The sequence below is a fragment of the Zea mays genome, chromosome 7 (genome assembly GCF_902167145.1).
Source record: "Zea mays cultivar B73 chromosome 7, Zm-B73-REFERENCE-NAM-5.0, whole genome shotgun sequence".
NCBI lineage: Eukaryota > Viridiplantae > Streptophyta > Magnoliopsida > Poales > Poaceae > Zea > Zea mays.
In genome coordinates this window covers 86367161-86373660 of record NC_050102.1, presented here as the reverse complement: position 1 = coordinate 86373660, position 6500 = coordinate 86367161, and positions in this window count along the sequence as shown.

Sequence of the window (6500 nt, the reverse complement as noted above, 5' to 3'; positions counted from 1 at the left end):
TAAACTTTACCTTGATTCCCAAAAGCCAACATATCCTTGAGAGTATTTTTCTTTAGTCGGGTAATACTTGCGAAAGTACACTCCATACTCAGGGTTTTCGAACCCATGTTGTTGCAGGTACTAGATTTGTGCTGCTGTGGATGATGTTAAGCGCTGGTGGGCACGACCTTCTTATAGGTTAAAGTAGCTCTTTTATGCTTCTTATTTAGGATTGTCACTAAGCGAGCATATATTTCAAACTTATAAATAATTTATAATATTTCAAAGTTTATTCCTTTGAATCACTTTTGCAATCACTCCGATAAACATAATGTAAATTTTTGTAACTTGTAACTTTTGTAATAAAGAAATTCTGCTGCCAAAAATGTTGGTGTGTGATTTGTGTTTACTTAATCTTGCGATCCTGGTTGTAAGTGGTTTATCCGGGGTCCTTAGGGCACTCGGACTGTAACACCCCTGGTGTTACTGCCACTAAAACTTGAGCATGACATCATAGCATTGGCATATCATGTGTTTGTCACACCTAGAGTGCATTCACTAGGCAAAAATTTCAAATAAAGTTGTATTGATGTGACATTTCATGGGTGAAACCCTAGGGTACAGTGCTTAACCCTAGACTGGGCTTAAGGGAGTAAACAAAGCTTAATAAGAGAAAACTTCAAAACTCATTAGAAATAGTCATAAAATGTCACCATGAATAGACTTAAGTGGCATCCAAACCCTAGAAGTACTAAAAACCCTAAATAGACCCCTAGAAAACCCTAGACTAAAACCCTAGGGGGTTATCTGTGAAAGTATGCACATTTTGGACCTAAGTGCAAAAACCATGAAATTAGGGTACCTTAACTCATATGGTTCACATATTTGGAGATTTGCAAATGAAACCCTAAGTTTTGGGCCTATTTGCAAAAAGCCACATTTGGGCTCCATGGGCTAAGTCTGAATTGCAGTGGTATAAGGCCAACTTTGAAGCCCTATATTTTCCAAATTATGAGGGTTTTGCCCTAGGTCCACACATCAAAAGTCTAGAGCTATTGTAGGAGAGTAACTTTGGTATAGATATCTTCTTTGGTTGTTCCCCATGGCTCCCTGCATAAGGAGAGTAACTTTGTAGGAGAGTAACTTTGGTATAGATATCAAAAGTCTAGAGCTATTGTAGGATTTTAGAGACGGATCTACATCTCGGGCCATTCGGTCCGTGACTCGGTACATGATCAATAAAATGAAGAGAACAAAATTCATTAGGCTCGACCTAGGACACAACAAAATTCTAGATCCACCACTGCCTAAAGAGATTGCAAACCGAGAGTGTGAGGTTGAGTACTCACTGAACATGTTCGGCGTGATACTGGATATGACATTGGACATGGAAATGAGAGAGGTATTCAAACTATGCACCTTGAGTGGTATACTCACAAGATGTATCCGATGAGGCACCAGTCTTGGCACTAGCTATGAGTACAGTAGCGAATAGTTTTAGAAACTAGCCATTGGAGCAACATCGATCATGTTCAGTGTAGGGAGTTAGTGTGCACAGGACATGTTGTGTGCACCCGTGTGGAAGCTGAATGGAGAGCCAATGGTTAGTTCCTTGGCTTGGGGCTAAATGTACCCCTCTATCTCACTCATTTGAGGTCTCTTGTTTGTTTAGCTGAAGAACTCATTTAGTGATAAAAGGAGAGCCTTTTCCTAGTGAGGTGATCGAGATTTAATAACCACGAGATTAATACCTCATTACTGCATTAAGAGCAGTGTGCATCCACTATTCTTATTAGCCTTGTTTAGGTCAAGTGAGAGTATGAGCTTGTTACTCTTGCACATCAGCATCACCTAGATGACTTGGTAGCGATTGAGAGTTTGGAGATCACTCGATGGTGGTTCTAGGTGGCCCAACTCAAGCTTTAACAATTGTGGGTGATTCACTGCCAGCGTGGCGAAGAATCAGTCCCTAGGGAGCACATGGAACCACCCTAATCCTCTTTTTTTATTTGATCTGATTCCCCTATGAGTTCTAATTTTGGCTTACGGTTGGGCTAGGATGACTCTAAGTCCTTTCCCCTTCTTGACTTGAGCTCTATTTTTAATTCTATTCTACTTCGACTTCCCTAATCTATGAATTTGGGTGAATTGGGATTTCAACTAGGCTTCAATACCATGATAGGTTTATAAGACCATTAGGATCTCACTAAGTCCCTAATTACCAATCTGTAATAGCCTTAATGATGAATCGGAGATCTAGTTCTACGAGGTTGAGGGAGAGAGGACCATGAGTTATACCTTCTTATCTAATGTCGAGTGTCGCATTGGCCAAAACTGTCGCGTCCTGTGTCGGCATGCCACCATCTTGCCTCTATCCACCATTGTCTTGCCTCTATTCATCTTGATGTCCTCCCTATCCATGGTTAGTAGGTGGCTCATTGGAGCCCAGCACTAGAGGAATGGTAGACTCTATTGAAGCCATAGGTTAGGGCAATTTTGATCACTAGGAGCGCAAAAGGTGACTAGGTCCTTTGGAATTGTGGTGGCTAGGGTTTATCGAAGGCAAAAGCATTGGATTCCACTCAGTGCCCTAGTCACTATTTATATAGCGCTTATCATGATCGGGGGTTGCAACCATATATGAGTCACTTTTTGTCTCCGATCATGGTGAGATCCTTACCGTGTAGGGGGGATAGATAGGTTCTAACTCAGTTATCTTGACTGACTCAAATAACATTTCCAACACTATGATGGCTAGCCATGTGAGCTCGCTATCGTCGTGAGTTTGTCTGATTCATAGGATCGGACATAGGTATGGCAATGGGGAATTACCCATCGGAGAATGGCTCCCCATCCCCATAGGAAGAAAATTCTCCATCCTTGTCCCCGTGGACGCTCACAAGCGATCTTTTTTCACCTATCATTGTCTCCATCTATCACACCCGGGTTTTTAGGGACCCAGGCGCGAACGCAATCACCAGGTGTGCTAGGACCAAGTCTTACACATATGATGACTCGTGGTACAGAAACGAATGTCACATCTTTACTATATAATAGGAGTTCTGTACAAAATAAATAAATAATTACATCATATGAAGACAATGATCCAGCAGCCCAAAGTTGACTGGGAGACGACGACCTAGACCTCTCATGAACACATCGTAGCATCCTCCATGCGCCTCATCCTGCGGTACATGTTCTTGACCTGTGGGGGTGTGAGACAGCAAGAGTGAGCTCACATACGTTCATCGCTCAACAAGTTGTGGGGAATAATGTGCATGAACTCGCCAAAGGTGGGAGCTCATGTGAAGTGTAAGGCTTACCAAAGAGGATGGTTGAAGCTGAGCATTGCTTTTAAAGTTGGTCAAAATTTTATTAGCAATTACTAAGTATAAGTAGATACCAACCCAAATAAGTAGTAGATCAAAATTGGTAACAACACCCGCGATGCAATGCATATGACAAATTGAATTTAGTTCCATAAATTAATCATGCGAGAGTCCTGAGCTGCTCATGACCGCGAGCACGGCTAGTATACCAATTTTACACTCTGCAGAGGTTGTACCCTGTACCCACAAGTCGTGTATCCCATGTTGCCAGGGTTTGCAAGGGCCTTAAACACTTCCAAGGTGAATGGCTATGGATCCACTACGAGGCCCTTACAAAGTTCCACTAGCTTTCGAAAACCTGCTACAGTTTCTAGGAAGAGCAATGTTGGAATCCCTCGTCTGATCGCCATCGCAGCAAAATCAACCCAAGAACCTCCCTACACGCCTACTCCCTTACTGCCCTTGCCCCTTTCGGGTAAGGTAGTCTTCCACTAGCTTTCCTAATTAGTCAGCCAAGGGCGTCCCATTCCACCCTTGTGGTGGCACGTGTTCTCAAGTTAAGCTCCATGTTCCAATTAATATAATGCTCTTGTCATGAACAATATGTAAAACAACAGTATAATTGGAACATAATCATAATGAAATATTAATCCCAAAACCATATAGAGCAATAGCAAATACTACCCAAAAGTTCAGGGGTAAATAAGGTGTAAAGATGACCAAACTAGGGTAACCTATTGGGTCCCATCAAAATTAAGCATGTGCATGATAAAATGGTTATAGAGAACATTATTGGGTAAATAAAAGTGATCAAGGGCACAACTTGCCTGGGACTTGAGATTCCAGGTACTAACTTGCTCTTCAGGTGACTCGTGACCTCACTGCTAAACGTAGCAATACAAATAAACATGGTATAGGCAAAATTAACATCACACCAAACATAAGCACAAACTGCATAATAATGATCTACGCGTGGGTTCGAGAACCACTAAATTTTGGAGTCACAGTTATAAAGATACGATTTTATGGAAGATTTATGTGGTTTAAATATAAACTATATTATAAATTGATCAGTGTATATTATATGAGAGACTATTCTATAAAGTATTAACTCCACTTTAATTTTAATTATTACTTGACTAGATATCAAATTATAATTATGGACAGGTTAGCTTTAGAAGAGTTAATCTAGTAGACATAGGAGAAATAAATATCTAACTATAGAAGTATGCGACTTGGTATAATTAATGTTGTTACTGCGTAGTAAATATTTATACAAAGCTGACGCAACTCGAACGGATCGAATCAGAGTTAAAATGTGATAGTTATGAATTTTACAAGTTTCTAGATATATAAATATTATTTTTATACCTAAAAACAATTTGGGATTTATTTTAATAGATTTTGGACCGAGAAAACAAAATCCTGAGAGTTTAGGGGCTAACTCGTGAAAAACAGGGCCTAAGTGTAGTTATCTTTATACATGTGGGGATGGTGCATTAGTTTAGATAAAGATCAAGGCCTTTTGCAACTTTCGCATGACCGAAGGGGTATCACTACACCTCGGTCCTCCAGATTAGATCTAGCAGTCGGCATTTAATGCACGAAGGGTATGCAATGCCGCCCGCCGATCTAGAGATCTACGGCCAGCAATTCAACCACGATATCAGTTAACTCCTGCCATCGGATCGTAGATCGGTGGTTATCGTTGAAACGGTATGAATCTCTTTTAATCCGGGCCACACAATCAAATCCAAAGGTTCAATAGATGCCCAAGCTCAGCTCTAATCCCCACCCTCCATCACCAATCGGACAACCCAAGCTTCGTCTTCAACCTCATGCCAAAGCACGATGCCGCAGGGCCTTCCCCCGCGGTGGGATCTATCGCACGAGTCATGAGGTCAACTCGGCACTCAAATCCTACCAACCGGATGGTCCCACACGATGCAAGCGGAGGTAGCGAGGGGAGCCGTGGTGTTCTTACTAGTTCTTGCGCCGCAGTCCGCAGACCATCGCCCATGGCATCCCGCAACTCCACGGTGGTTGAAGTGCTCCGGTGAGGAAATTCTCGGACGCCCAGACCACCCACACGAGCATCCACCACGCCGACCCCAACGCATCCAGTCGAATGCGTCCGACCACCTAGTAGCAGCCAAACGATGGCAGGTGCGGGGGAAAGCAGCAGCAGTGACCCACACCTTCTCTCTTCTCTCAGATCGATGACAAGGCCCACCCTGTGCCCCGCATTGCTTTGCGGTGTCCCCAAGTTCGCAATTAGATGGACGAGGGGGGGTTAACGGATGCTCTTATAGAGGTATGGAGGGAAGTTTGCGCCAAGGAGGTAGCAGGGAGGCGCGGAGTTCTGTTACGGAGCCCGCGATCTCGGCTAGGAGGACGAACCTGACTGAAAGGGGCACGCTAGTCGGTGACCGTAATTGAGTCCACGAATGACTAGGAACGCGCCAGACGAAGTGGCCCCACACATCAAACACACAGCGCGCAGGAGCCCATGCATGACCAGTGCTGGCGGGTGGGCCCCACGTGATGGTGGCGCGCCCCAGCGTCAAGGCACAGCGCCGGCGCGTGAGTGGAGCAGGGCAGCCAGCGTGGGGAGCGAGTGGGCCGACCTGAGATGATTTCGGCCCAGTCTGCACAAGTTGATTTTCTTTTATTTCTTTTAATTCCCTTCCTATTTTAGCTTTTATTTTCAATTTAAGTCCAGATTTTGAAATGTAAGTTCCCATTTAGATGCAACAACCGAAATAGTCCCAACATGATGCAATAATATTTTATTATTTATTTTATTATTTTGAATGGTATTGATGCTTAATACATGAGAGCGAGAAGAAGAAAATAATTCACTTATATCAACAATTGAAAATCTTTATGGTTATTAAAAGATTTTAAATTTTAATCTCTAATTTTGAGACCTTGCTAATTAAAAATATAATAGTGACATATACTTATTATTATTATATTTTTATACTAACTATCATATTTCAAATGATGCAAATGTGTTGTACACACACAAAGAACTTTTAATTTTCATGAGATACATTGTTTGTCCAATTAAAATCTTATCCAACTTAATGTTTTATGATCATTTATTTTGTATGATCTTTATGGAGAGATAATTTAATTTAAATCTTATGGAGAATACTTCTGAGGATATAATTCAATGAAACTATAAAT